The 14,803-nt window shown below is 50.5% G+C and overlaps 1 long non-coding RNA gene across 1 annotated transcript in view; it reads left to right on the top strand.

The window, feature by feature from the left end:
- The first annotated feature begins 5,832 nt into the window (after positions 1-5,832).
- LOC121036915 (uncharacterized) overlaps positions 5,833-14,803 on the top strand; it is a 10,380-nt gene continuing 1,409 nt past the window's right edge. Inside the window, exons 1-4 of the long non-coding RNA XR_005793529.1 lie at positions 5,833-5,937; positions 10,764-10,893; positions 11,193-11,299; positions 11,956-12,067. This is a non-coding gene — a long non-coding RNA (uncharacterized LOC121036915). The remainder of the gene's footprint in view (positions 5,938-10,763; positions 10,894-11,192; positions 11,300-11,955; positions 12,068-14,803) is intronic.

Here is a 14,803-nt window from a genome sequence, read left to right as displayed (position 1 = left end):
CACGAATACTGAGCTGCACAAAAGTCTTTGCTGAATAAATGCAATAAAATTAAAAGTGGAGGAAAAAAAAGCCCTCTGAACACATCAAATCCCCATCAATAGTTTAAGACAGAATAACATGGGAACAATTCAATAAGTGAGTGTCAAGTGAATGAATGAACTGATCTTAAAGGAAATGCTGCGGGGTGAAGGTGGGGCTGGGACGCCATGTAAATGTGGTGTGGGCTTCTTAGTTCTCCAGGGAAGACTCTCAGCACATTCTTTTACCAGAGTTTACTACCTCTCCAACTCCCGAAGGATGATGGCACAGAAATTCTACAACAGAGATGTCTAGTGAGATACTGAAGGCTCCATGGGCCAGAAAGGGTTCTGGCCATCTGACTCACCGTCTGGGTGTGCATATGATGGCCGGAGTGGCATCACTATGGCAGCAAGCATGGTGAGCTGGCCGGTGTTGGCTTTGCACCAATTACAGTGTCCTTTGTAGCAAGGACACACCTGGTAAGTGAGGCTGGCGGCCATTCCACAGGGCTAAAGCACTCCCCACACCAGTTAACTTCCCTCGTGAGGATACTCTGGAAGGAAAGGAATGTCCCTCATCAAAGAGCAATCATTCTGACACGTGTTAAATAGAGCAGGACTTTACTCAAGATTATTGAAGTAAGGGGGAGAGAGGATTTACAGCCAGCAGGCAGGATGGGGGACAGCATAAAAAACTTCTAAGAAAAGCTAGGTTGGACACCTAGGGCAGGGGGAATTCTTGATAAACTGGTTGAGCAGGATTCTTCACTTGAACTGGGCCTGGAAGGCCAAGGATGAGGCCAAGATGAAAGCTCAGAGGAACCTGACTATCATTTGGTCAAGGAGGGTGTCCTTGTCACCTTTAAGAAGAGAAAGGCTTGCCTGGGACATGGGTTAGGCTTGGGGATGGAAGGAGAGAACAGTTTTGAGTTGAGTACCTAGAGAAGCCATCCACACGTGTCTCAGGCCTCCAGGGATATAAACTAGGTCCATGTGTTAGAGGAAGGGTCTAGAAAAGGTGGTAGGAACAATCTGGGCCGGGGACCCTGGCATGTAGTCCAATCAAGGTGTTTCGTATGAGTGAGTTTAGAGTATCCCTCTCACGCTTCAGCACATGAGACCCCAGTGAGTGGTGGGCATTGCCCTTTGGAGAGACAAGCTATGACTGGGACCCATTTCCAGGAGTCTGGAAAGGGCATGTCAGCTCTGGGACTGTAGAGGGCCTGGGGTTCACAGGGCAGCAGCACCTGAGGGTCCCGTGGACAGAATGGAAGTGTTTGGAAGGGTTAGGGGTGGGCCCTCAGTAATGTCACAAATCAGGCTAGAACCAGAGAGTACTGAGCTGAAGTTGTTGGGGCCTCATTCCTTGGTCAGACCCCCCAGGCTGGCTTGGCCTTGTGGGGCTTGGCTCACATCACTGTGGGCCTGGAGAGTGATAACCAACAGACAGGACGATGGCCAAGGCCTGACTCCATTTTCATCATTAATGAAAGACTGTGTTACTTTCACTGGACCGGCCATCCTGTGGCATCGGGGTGGATGAATGCTTTACTCTGAAAATGAATGTTTGAAAAAGGTAAGGTTTCATGACATTTATGCCCAGGTATTTCACTTCTGGGAACTCAGCCAAAGTAAATAATATTAAACAGAAAACAAGCTTTATGCACAAAGATGTTTATTGCAGTGGTACTTACGCTAATGTAAAATTGCAAACAATCTCAATGTCCCAGGACAGAGGATGACGATTAAGTAAGTTCTTTCATAATCCACTGTGAAATATTTATTCAGCCATTAAAAACGGTGCTTACAAATTCTATAACAACATGAAGGAATGTTTAAAATGAGTGAAAAAGTGGGAAACAGAATTCACATATAATGTTTGCGTCTGTATACAAGTAAGAAGAAATGAAACGCCGTGACTTCAGAATTTTAATACGTTTTGATGCTCTGCTATTGACCAAAAAATCTAGCTGTCCAGGACACCCTCACCCCAGACGATTCTCTATAAGGTAGCACTGCTGTGTGGTTTAGGTCACTGTGCTCTGTCGTCCAGACACTTGGGCAGTAGGGGTGAATGCCTGCCCCAAGTGGCCCCGACTGGTTCCATTAGTCAGTACGAGTGAAGCTGTGATCCAGTGACAACCGACCATTAAATTGCATGGCTTCAAACAACACAGCTTGATTCCTCATTCAGGTCACCTGTCCACAGAAGGGCGACGGGGGACTCTGCTCCTGTCCGCACTCAGAATGCAGGCTGACAGCCTCTACCACCTGGGGTGCAGATGGAGAGGGCTAGGAACTGTGGGCTGCTCCCCCACAATTAAATGCTCCACCCCAGAAGCAACGCACCGCACTCCCACTCACAGCTTGCTAGTGAACGAGTCAGATGGCCCTCTCCTCCAGAGGGAAGGCCAACCTCGTCTGTGCTGGAAAGAGGAAGAGAACCAACTAACTGTCTCAGGGCAGCACCATTGGCCACCACAAGGGCCTTCCAGGAGCCCAAGTGGTACCAGGAAATCTCTTGGGAAGATTTCTTGGTGCTGATGGTCCAGCATCACCCTCCCTGTTTTGACCACCAGCTGAGAAAGGCAACAGTAGACATTTGGATCCAAAAACCACAAGAAATGACTGCCCTCCCCTCCCTTTTTTTTTTGTTTTTTGTTTTTTGTTTTTTGTTTTTTGTTTTTCAGCTGCAAAGTGGAGATATTTACCATCTCCAAAATTATTCCTCCTTGGGCACTTTACAGAATGTGCAATGTTTTCATACGCACACAGCCCAAGGCCATGGCCAGCACAGAGCTGTGCAAGGTCCGTGCCCAGACGGGCTCTCCCTCCAGAGTAATTCATTCTGCAGGGATGCTCCATGCTCCAGAGAAAAAGTTCTAATCAGAGGTTGTGAAGGTTAATTCACTGAGTTTTGCTTCCTTCTTGGCACTATTAGAAAAGAGGTTTAAAAATGAGTGAATAAGTAAAAGAAGACTAAGACAACAGCATTTGTTGTAGCAAAAGCGCTATGTCTGGGAAAGCTACAGGAGTCTCTCTCTCTCTCTCTCTCTCTTCTCTTTCTCTCTCTCTCTCTCTCTCTCCTTCTCTCTTTCTTTCTCTGTCCCCCTCCTGCCTCTCTCTCATTATTCCCACCTCTGTCCCATTATCGTGCTTCAACTGTAAGCATACAGTTGTCATAAGAGTCGTTTCCTATCAAACATGCTTGAGCTGAGATATATTGAGGCACCACTGAGGTGCCAAGCTTAGGTCAAACCTTACTTCATAGGCGCTGAGAGATTTATCAGTAGAAGCCTGCAAGAGGATACATTGGGTTTTGATTGCTGGATAACAAATGACCACAAGCCTTAGTGGCTTAAAATAACACAGACACCTCCCAGTTTCCTGGGGTCAAGAGTCTGGGTGCAGTTTGAGGGGAGGGTCCTCTGCCTAGGGGCTCACCAGGCTGAAATCATGGTGTCAACCATCAGCATTCTTGTTTGGGGCTCACTCAAGTTGTTAGTAGAATTCAGGACCTGTGGTTGTGGCACTGAGGTCCCCACTTCCTTGGGAGCTGTGAACCAGAGGCCACTCACAGCTCTTAGAGACCTCATGGCTCCTCACCATGGTACCTTCCACGGGTATGGCTATTTGCTTTCTTTCAAGCCAGTAGAAGGGCTGCAGCTGCCCAACTCCCTAAAAGCTCACCTGAGACACTCAGACTCACCCAGGACAATCTCCACTGTTATTCAATCAAAGTCAGCCTATTAGGGACCTTCATCATATCTGCACAATCCTTCTTGCCATATAATGTAACCTACTCCCTGGACCAATATGGCATCATGTTCGTGGGTCCTGTCTCCACTCAAAGGCAAGACATTATAAAAGGCATGAACCCCAGGGACAGTAATCACAAGGACATCTTCAAATTCCCACAGCAGGGGGTCTGCATTTCTATGATGATTAGATTCAGTGCATAGCCAGGGGGAGCTTCTAAGCAGGGCACTCGAAGCTGTCTTGGACATGAAAAAGAGCCACATTTTGCTAGGAGAGTTCTTTGTTCTCATGGTCAGAGAGGAGCCTTCTGCATCTCTGAGCAGAAAATGGGAGCCTCCAATTCACAGGCACTGCCCTTCCTTCTCTGTGTGACAGCACAGAGAGGGGCCAGGGCAGCCTTGGAGGACGGCAGGACCAACAGAGCAGGGCAACACCACGCACAGAGAGCTACCAGTCCTTGGATCCCTGGGGCAGCCACATTAATATTTTCTTCTCACCAGTCAGGGGAAGCGGAGGGCAGTGGGGGGAGGTGGTGAGGAAGTGGGGCCTTGGTTGACAGTTGACTGCATGAGGGGTGTCAGAGAAGTTCCCCCACACCCTGCTCTTGGGAAACAGACTCTCTGGTCTCTATGCAGAAGTCTCCATCAGCCATCACTCAGAAATGTTCCCCCACCCTCTTCCCTGGGAGCTGGGAAACCATGTGGGGACTTGAATAGCTTTGAGTCACAGGGACTGTATTGGGTTGGAGTCAAGGGTCTTGCGTTCCAGTTCTTCCCTTTAGCTGGCTGTTGCTCTGGGCAAGTCTGAGCCTCGCTTTCCGGCTCTATAGAGGGAAGAGGCAGGATGGAGTGAGGTCCCTTTGAGAAAGCAGCTTTCCAGTCTGTCACGCATTGTTAGTACCCCCCCACACCTTTTGCTTTTGGGTGTCCCACTGCATATCTGTGCCCGTGGCTGGCTCAGCTCTGCTTGGGGTCCAGGTGGACCACAAAGAATGCCTCTCCTCTTCACCTATTGCTTCACCCACACAGTTCTGATAGCCTTTGCCAGACTGGGTCAGGGAAGTCAAAATGGCCCCGTGACCGATAGGCCACACAACACGGCTATGCCAAAGCCAGAGCCTGAGCCACCGATTAGGTCTGATAAATCGGGGCTATACTTAGGGCCTCAGCTTCTCCGTCTCAAACTGAGGAGTTGGACTAGTCCTAAAACATCCACTATACTGTGTGAGGTCTAGGGTTGAGCCTCCCTGGTTCTGGGGCAGCCTGCTGTGATTTTAACCATCATTTTAAAACGAAATGATCTAGCATTTTGTGGGCCCCAAAGGTTTACTTAGTGAAACTAGACTGAAAATCTAGGCAGGAAAATCTCTGGGGAAGACCTCCAAGGTGGGTAAATCTGTGGGTATAGCAAGAGGAGACTATATATTGGAAGAGCCCATCATGGAAGACTCCATCCCAACCCAAGCAGGGCCTTCAGCATGGCTCTCCCCAGGGATGGATGCCCAGAGCCCTCATTTCACTCACTGCTGGATGGTTCTACCCTAAGCTAAAGGCAGCCCCCCTGTCGTCCTGCAGGGCAGCCTTTGCAGGGATTGAGGAGTCTGTGCGGTGCCTGGCACGTAGCAGCCTGGGGCCTTGGGGTGGACACAGCTACGCTGTGATGCAAAACTCATGGACCTGAAATCCCACCCCCCGGCCCACCAGGTGCCTTAGCTGGCTGGGGGAGCCGGGGCAACCACCTGCCTTTCCGAAGCCTCTTTCCTCTTCTGCAAAATGGAACCAACAAACCCAGTTTCTCCTGGGTAGGGTGAAAGCGAACCACTCTGGAATGGACAGTTTACAGGGTGTTACGGTCACAGTTATGTACCCCTAAATCCACACGTTGCAGCCCTCACGCCCTGGGCCTCAGAATGAGGCTATATTTGGAGACAGGGCCTTTAAAGAGGTGATTAGGTAAAATGAGGTCATTAGAGTAGGCCTAATCCAATCCGACTGATGTCAGCGTAAGAAGAGATTAGGACGCAGATGCACACACACACACGGGGGAGACAGTTTGAAGACACAGGGAGAAGATGGTCATCTACAAACCAAGGAGAGAGGCCTCAGAAGAAATCATCTGGGTCCATACCTTGGTCTGGAACTTCCAGCTTCCAGAACTGTGAGACGATAAATATCTGCTGCTTAAGTCCCCAGTCTGTGGTGTTTTGTTAGGACAGCCCCAGGTCACCCAGCACGGGGGAAGATTTGTTTTGCAATAGGCAGAGAGGGGAAGGCCCAGGGGGCTGGAGCTCCACCCTCCAAGCCGAGGCCTGTCCCCGCTGCCCTCCCCGTGTGGCCCACAGCCAGGCAGCCCCCGCCCGCCCTGGGGCCTGCAGCACCCGGTGCCCAGCGCAGGCCGGCCTGCCGGGCCGCGGGCAGGGTAGCTGAGGCAGCGCACTGCAGCCAGCTTGTTTTGATTGCAGGCGGCTCTGCTGGGAGGCTGCAAACTCCGCCAGCTCGTCTAACATGATTCCGCGAGAAATGTTGACTCTAAATTACAAGGACTTAATTTTTCCAACCACAGCTAGGCAGTAAATGACTCTCTGAAATGACAGATGGAAAGTTCAGTTAATATGTTTATCTTCTGGCTCTAAGCGGTCCCGCCTCCCCCAGCATGGCTCAGGCCAGCCTGCACAGTGGGGGGGGGGGTGGGGGTGGGGAGCGACATCGGTTGCCCTACCCGCCCCCCCCCCCTCTGCCCCGACCCCAGGCCCGCTGCTCCTCAGACCTAGACCTCCAGACCTGCCCCCGACAGGAGGCGGCTGCTGTGCGCAGGGCAGGAAAGCCGCCCACCGGAGCCAGGCTCCAGGCCTTTCTGTGCAGCCAGCTCGGCGTCTCCATCTCAGAAAAGTCAGGTGAGCTATCTATCCTGAGGCAGCAGTGACCTGGCTTTGTCCCCAAGGTGGCAAGTCACCTGGCTTCTTTGGCTCTGTCATCTACAAAACGGTAATTCAAAACTCTCCCACCAGCTGGCAGGGGGACGCCAGGAGCACAGTCATAATTATACCAGCGAAGATCTGCATAGTGGTGTCCATGGGTCTGGCACTGAACTGTTCCAGGATGTAGCTGTTATTATTATGATCTCCATTGTACTGTTGAGGACACTGAGGCGCAGAGAGGTTAAGCCGCTTGCTCAAGGTCATGCAGAGAGCAGCAGAGCCTGAATTCCAACCTGGGAGGGCTGGCTCCATGATTCATGCTCTTGATCACTCTTTTGCTGGGCATCCCCAAAGACACTCGCTGTGGGGAGATGCTAGGGGTAGGATTCTGTGTTAGCTACTTGGCAAGGAGGTCACCGCTCGGTTCTGGATCCCCCGTCTCCCTGTAGACAGCAGCATGGTGGGCTCAGACCGGCCTGGGCAGGGTGCCGGATCACACTAAGCTGCTGACCCCTGCAGGGAAGTGACACGCACACCTCCCCACCTTCTTCCTACCCTCTCACCTCCAGTCCTTGCCCGGGCTGCCAGTCCTGCCCGGGAGCTCTGCCCACCAGCCCCCATGTGATGTCACTGCCCAAAGGGAGAGACCACCGTTGCCAGAGTTGACCAGTCCCCTCTGAGACCTCTGCTCCCAGGGGAGGGCTACAGGTCACAGCCCAAGGCCCGCCACTCTGCTGGCTGCCTTGACGGTAGCTTCCTGGCTTAGCCTGGTGGACATGGGGCCAGCCCCTGGTACAAGGAGCTGGAGTCACAGGGAGGACATAGGGGGTAGTTTCCCGTTAGTGGGGAGAGACGTGATCACCACAGTCCTTAGCAAGGTGGGCCCGAACATGGCCAAGCCGAGTGTGGGTAGGACCCTGAGGCCTGGTGGGGAAAGGCTTCCTTGCTAAGGTCTTGCCTGGGTAGAGTCTTCCAGAAGTTTGGTAAGGCAGAAATAAGGAGAATCCCAGGCAGAGGAACAGCCCAAATAAGAAAACAATGGAGAAATAGTGTGGTGTGTGCGTACAAGGAAGCTGAAGAGATTGGGCTTCCAGGGCGTAACGGAGAGACTGGAAGGACTGACGGACTGACACAGACGAAGCTGGTAGGGGTGACAGGGCCTGACAAAATGACCTTCTGTAAAAGTTTCATGTGACAAGTTCAGGAGATTGGGCTTCTTCTGTTGAGGGATGCATCTTTCGTGTGTGTGTGGTAAAATAGATGTAACTTAAAATTTACCATGTCTACCATTTTTAATGTTTATTTGTTTATTTATTTATTTTGACAGAGAGAGGAGAGAGAGAGAGAGAGCATGAGTTTGGGTGCAAGTGGGGGAGGGGCAGAGACAGAGGGAGAGAGAGAATCCCAAGCAGACTCCTTGCTGTCAGCGCAGAGCATCAGATGTCCCTGACGTGGGACTCGATCCCATGAACCATGAGATCATGACCTGAGCTAATAGCAAGAGTCAGACGCTTAACTGACTGAGTCAACCAGGTGGCCACTTGTCGCCATTTTTAAGTGTACTGTTCAGTGGCATCGAGTGCATTCATGTCATTGGGCAGCCATCCCCACCATTCGTCTCCAGAACTCTCCAAGCATCCCAGACCGAAACTCCACACCCGTAAAACAACCGCTCTCTACAGCCCTCCTCCCAGGCCTGGCCACCACCATTCTCTTCTCTGCATCTGGAAGTGACCCTCTAGCAAGGGGCCTCAGTCCTAACCCGGGAAGCGTGACATGGCGAGGGGCCGGGTTAGCCATCCGCTGTAGCTGCAGAAGAGAAAGATCTCACCAGTGGCTGCCACGGAAGCCCCAGCAAAAGACGAGCCTGCTTGCCCAGAGGTGGTGGCTGCCGGCAGATGCCCAGCCTGGAGGGCAGACCTGGGTTTGGAGTCCAGCCCAAGAACTCAGAGCTCTGTGGCCCCAGGAAAGTCCTCAGCCTCTGCAGGCTAACTATGAGGAAGAGATAACAGTGCTTCGCAGAGTTGCCTTTGGGTAAAGGCATAATAATAGCCGTGACTATTTGCTCTGCCCTGTCCAGTACTGGGTACACGCCGAACCGTTTCTGCGCCTGTCTGTCAAGTCAGCCTTGGGCCCTACAGACTGAGCCCCTCTGGGAAACTGAGTTTCATTGAGGTTCAGGTCTTACAGCCCAGGATTTGCAGCTGAGGGAATCTTACCCCAGGACCCAATGCAGAGGGGGTGCTCATAAATGTGGGTTTACTTATAGTCCCTCCGTAAATGTAAATCAACCATTATGCTGAATTTCTCACATGGATGCAAGGATCAGCCATTCAGGTAAATGGTACTTTTCGCTGTTGCGGTTGCACTAGATTTCAAAGCAAAGCGGCCCCTAGACAGATCTGTTTCAGTGCAGCCATGGTCTCGGCAGGAGGCCCCGGCTTCTGTTGCAAGGCAGGGAGGGCCCCAGGCCAGACAGCTCATCAGAGAGGCTGCTCGGGGGCCTCTGCCTGAGACTGGCCCAGGCTTGCTGTTTAGGATGTGGGAGGCAGCAGAGCCCCGGCCGTCTCCTGGGGACAGGAGTGTCATGGGCTCTCTAGTGGAGCAGCCAGACCCGAGCCCTGTGTTACTTTGAGGAAGTGACATGGTTGGAAAAGCCCATGTGAGAAGAGTGTCCACGTCCTTGCTGAAGAGGAAATGATGTCCCCTGCCATAGGAACCCCCCCCCCCCCCCACCGAAGCCTGATTGGCTGGAGCCAGAAGGTCTTTTGGAGAATCCAGGATGCAGGATTCTTCCCAAGAGCCTGCCCAGAAGTTCCTGGCATGTCAGGGCCATAACGAGTCGGAAAATGGACTGGGTCATGGGCTCTATTCCCCAACACACAGGCTTCCATGGAGAAATGCAGGCCACACTCTTCTCTATCTCCTCATCTTCTGCAGTGCCTCACTGCCACATGTCACCTCCTTGGCCTAGTACCCTGGCCTTTTGTGACCCAGCCGTGTCTGATGCTGTTGCATCCTGCTGTACTCCCCTCTCCTCATGTACACGGAGCTCGAGCCCAGAGAAAAGTCAGTTCCCTCTCCATCCCAAGTCTTCCATGATTTGGCACCCATGAGTAGGCTGTGCTCTCTACCCAGAGCTGTTTCATTTTCATCTGCTGACCAAATCCTACTCAAAGCCAATCCAATGTCATCTTTCTCAGATACCCTCTGGGATTCTTGCCAACAGATGGACTCCTACCTGCTCCCCCGACCCCACCCCCGACCCCCAGCCCCATGTTCTCACTGGGTTCTACTGGGTTCCACCTCTAGGGTTGCTCGTCCACATCTATCCACATGCCTGGTCAATGCCCTAGATTGACAGGGTTTGTGCCAAAGCCTCCGTGGCCACAGTGTCCAGCATGGTAGTCATGGCATGTTACTTGTCTAAGTTAAGCAAGGTGTTCTGGTCATCTTTCTAGGTAACAAACCACCACAAGTGTGGTAGCATAAGGGCACCTGGGTGGCTCAGTTGGTTAAGTGTCTGACTTTGGCTCAGGTCATGATCTCGCAGTTTGTGAGTTCAAGCCTTGCGTTGGGCTCTGTGCTGACAGCTCAGAGCCTGGAGCCTGCTTTGGCTTCTGTGTCTCCCTCTGTCTCTCCTCCCCTCCCCTGCCCATGCTGTGTCTCTCTCTGTATCGCAATAATACATAAATGTTAAAATAAAATTTTAACGTGGTAGTGTGAAACCACCATTGTATTATGCCCATGGATGCTGTGGGTCTGGAATTCTGTCACAATGCAGTAGGATGGTTTATCTCTCCTTTGTGAGGTTTGTGACCTCTGCTGGGAAGCCTGGAAAAAGTGGGTGTGACTTGATGGCAAAAGGCTGGCATCATCTGATGACCCCTTCACTCAGTTCCTACATGTGGTCTCTCCATGTCCCCTGGGCTTCCCCACAAGATGGCAGCTTCAGGACAGTCAGACTTTTTACACAGCAGCTCTGGTCTCCAGTACTAGCATTCCAGTGGAGGAGGAAGCTGCATTGTCTTTTTGTTTTCCTTTCTGTTTTGTTTTTTTTTATAAGCCCACCAAATTCAAGAGGAGAAGACACCTGTCCGTGTGAAGGTGGCAAAGTCACATTGTAAAGGAGCATGTAGGACAGATGATATTGTTGTACCTGTCTTCAGAAATCCAATCTGCCACAAAATGAATAGGTGAGGGATTGAAATATGTGTGTATATATACAATTTGAATATATATATATATATATATATATATATATATACACACACAATTTGAAAATTTCTTATTTCCCCACCCTCAATCTCCAAAATCAGGTTTTCAGCACAAGAAAGAAGGCAAGTACCAATAGACTTACGTAACTGAGCTCATTTATGGCTCCAAAAATATGTTAAAACAAAAATCCTTTGCAAGCACAGATCCTTGTGCATGTTTAAAATATGACATCCCAGACCCTGTGACAAAGAAATTATTTCTTCCATCTTTCCTACAGGGTAGTTTCCAGAATCAGACGGTTTCTTGATCTACATTTGAAAACTGAAAGAAGAACATTAGGTCTTAATCTCCATCAACAAATTCCTTCCAGCCAAGAACTCCCAGGTTCCACTTTGTTCATTTCTGTAGGAATTTGGACGAGCTAAAAGAGACACTGTTTTTCAACTCAGGATCCCCATCCCATCCAATTGGGATGAATGTCAGATGTGAAAGCTTGTGTGTGTGTGTGTGTGGGGGGGGTGGTGGTGGTGGAGATAAGTCCCTTAAAGACATAGAATATGAAGGGAGGAATGGAGTTAGAATAAATAGAATGCTGCATGTTGAAATGTATGCTTGTTTATTGAACACTTTTAAAGAAATTGAAAATGCCATTGGTCCTATCTCTTTAATTAGAGATGAGACCAGAAGGCTGGGGATGCCGAGGTTAGCTGAAAACAGAGCTGCACTGACCCCAGTCTAAACAGAGGGAAAATTAGTGTGAGCACCAAAAAAAGCAGTTGATTATTTTTCTTTAAATGTAAATAATATTTTTGGCCAGTAGAGAGTTGAGGACAGGCTAAAACTGCCTTTGCTGCTTTCAGCAAATAAAACCCTGTTCAAGGCACAGTGTAGCCTCACTGCCAATTGCGACTCTATTCAAAGTCGTAGGACTTTCTTGAGCCTTGCACGTCAGTTCAACTGGCCTGGGACCTTTGGGTAACATCTGGAAGGAATGTATACCAGCAGATGCCAAAACTAACTTTTAAATATCAATCCTCTAGACTGAGCCACGGGGAGGGAGGCATTCTCGAGAACCGATGGGAAGATCAACCTCATTTTATTGGTTTGGAGGACAGCCGGACCTCTAAGGCGTCCGTGTGGTATGATTGGGAGGTACGAGGTTCTAGCTTTTCCCTCCCCTCAGCACTGCCGCTGTCTGCAAATGAGCCTGCAGAAGTCATGAGGGTGTCTCTCGGTTATGAGTATGCTCCTGGTAATCGGGCAGGCCCTTGGATTTTCGGGGTTTTCTCGAGGGACAGGACTGCCAGTTAACTTAGCCAATGGGGCACAGAAGGAGGGAGTTCAGCAGTGGGACCGGTGCTCAGGATGGGAAACTGAGCGTCCATGCGGCCTGCTCTTGGTATACCTGCCAGAAACTCTGGTAAAACCCATGCTTCAGCTTGTGCTGGAATACCTGCTTAGATGGGGAACTCACTGTCTGCTAAAATCTCCTATTCCATTAGAACTCTTTGTTGGGCAGCTTTTCCTTTCTTTCTTTTTTTCCAAGTTTATTTATTTATTTGAGAGAGAGAGAGTGTGTGTGCATGGAAGGGGCAGAGACAGAGAGAGGGAAGAGAGAGAATCCCAAGCAGGCTCTGCACTGTCAGGGCAGAGCCCAATGAGGGGCTTGAACCCACGAACCACGAGATCGTGACCTGAGCCAAAGTCAAGAGTCAGATGCTGTTTCTAATACTAAGCCAGAATAACAGCTTGCTCCAGTTAGCTGTGGGACAAAATGCAAGAAAGAAAGAAATACCAAGTTGATGTCATTCTCACTTGCACCACCTGTCATGCTGTGCCCTCTGGACCTTTATACAAGGAGTCCAAGGCAGTAACACAGAAGGACGAGCACTGCCTATGGGTCATTCACATCAGCAGTTCTCCTCGAAGGCACCAGAGCTCACAAGACCGTCACACGGGGGTGGTCTACCCTGAGAGATACACCAGACCCAGCATGCCGTGAGGACAGGCTGTGAGGCCTGGAGCGAGTCAGCTGGCACCAAGCTTATGCAATGTGGGACAACTGTGCCTCAGGAGTGTGAATCCCACAGGACTCGGAAAGGTTTTCCGCACACGCTGCTGTTTTGCTGAAGAACAATGAAGTGGATACTTGACGGAAATTAGAAGTAGACTTTAATTCCTTTTCATGTTTAAGGCATGCTTTTAATATTCAGATCACGCAGGGCTTTGGAGGTGTCTGTACGGAAGTTCGTTCTTACTTTGTAGGAATGGAGAGGCCATTGCAGAGTCTTGGCAGAAGAGTAGGACCTGGATTCCATTCTGAGAGTGTTGCTCCATGTTCAAAGCATGCCTGACACATCACAACCTGGAGAGCCACATCTTTATCCATCTGTTTAATGTAGTCGTTCATTCAACAAATATTTTTTAAATGTTTATTTATTTTGAGAGAGAGAGAGCGGGAGTGGGGGAGGAGCAGAGAGAGAGGAGGAGAGAGAGAATCCCAAGCAGGCTCTGTGCCGTGAGCACAGAGCCCGACGCAGGGCTTGATCCCGCGAACCGTGAGATCATGACCTAAGCCAAAACCGAGAGTCAAACACCCAACAGACGGGGCCACCCAGGCGCCCCATCATTCCACAATATTTATGGTAGACCTACTCTGAATTGAGTGTTATTTGTCCTCAGAGTTGAGGACAGGGCAGGGAACAAGGCAGGTGTGCCCTTTTCACCTCGAGGCTCAGCACCTACCTGGCGGGGAGTAGCAATGAACAAACGGCGATGCGTTTTTTTAAGGAAAGCAGAGCAGGCTTAGGAGAAGGAGAGGATGAAGAAGGGAGAGGGCCTTTTTTTTTTTTTAAATTTTTTTTTTTTTTAATGTTTATTTATTTTTGAGACAGAAAGAGACAGAGCATGAACGGGGGAGGGTCAGAGAGAGAGGGAGACACGGAATCTGAAACAGGCTCCAGGCTCTGAGCGGTCAGCACAGAGCCCGACGCGGGGCTCGAACTCACGGAGTGTGAGATCGTGACCTGAGCCGAAGTCAGCCGCTTAACCGACTGAGCCACCCAGGCGCCCCGAGAGGGCCTTTTTAGGGAGGGTGGTCTGTGTGGAAACCCTGGGAGAAGAGCATTTCAGCATTTCCCTCCAGAGGGGTGGCAAGGACAAAATCCTGTGGCCCCAATGTGCTTAGCTGTCCCAGACCAGCGGTAAGAGAACCAGCTGTTCTGGACACGGGTGAGCAAGAAGGAAAATGAAGGGCAAGTAGGTGGGAGAGATGGTGAGGGGTTTCGGAGGCCACTGTAGGAGTGTTGCTTTCCCTTTGTTGGATAGAGGCCGTGGGAGAATCTTGGGAGAAGACTGATATGACCCAGGCTACACTGTGAGTGAATTAGTCTGTACATTATGAGCAAAATTGAGGTTGGGGAGGAAGGAGGAAACAGAAGTCTACTAAAATCATCCAAGCAAGAGATGATGGTAGCCCAGACCAGGCCAGCCTGGATCATCTTCAGCTGCAAGCATCCACAACGGTCAGTATGTCTGGCCGAGAACACTGCCACCTGAATGCTGTCAGAGTTCTCGTAGGGAGGAAGGTGAGAACGAATCCAGGCCACACAGCTGCAGAACCCGTCATAGCTCTAGTGTGCCTTGGGGTTCAGGGTTGGGTCTTCAGTGCTATTTGTCACCAAGAGGAATCAGGCAGGACTCTTGTTCTCAAATCTGGGGGCTGCAAAAGTATTACTGAGTAGGGAAGATGTTTTTTAATGCCTATAAATATGTCCGCTTTCAAAAAATGACAGTAAAGTTGCTAGGGGGGCGCCTGGGTGGCACAGTCGGTTAAGTGTCCGACTTCAGCCAGGTCACGATCTCACGGTCCGTGAGTTCGAGCCCCGC

The sequence above is a fragment of the Herpailurus yagouaroundi genome, unplaced genomic scaffold (genome assembly GCF_014898765.1).
Source record: "Herpailurus yagouaroundi ecotype Mexico unplaced genomic scaffold, PumYag 163, whole genome shotgun sequence".
NCBI lineage: Eukaryota > Metazoa > Chordata > Mammalia > Carnivora > Felidae > Herpailurus > Herpailurus yagouaroundi.
The sequence above is the reverse complement of the archived record's forward strand: the minus strand, read 5'-3'. Positions and strand labels throughout refer to the sequence as shown.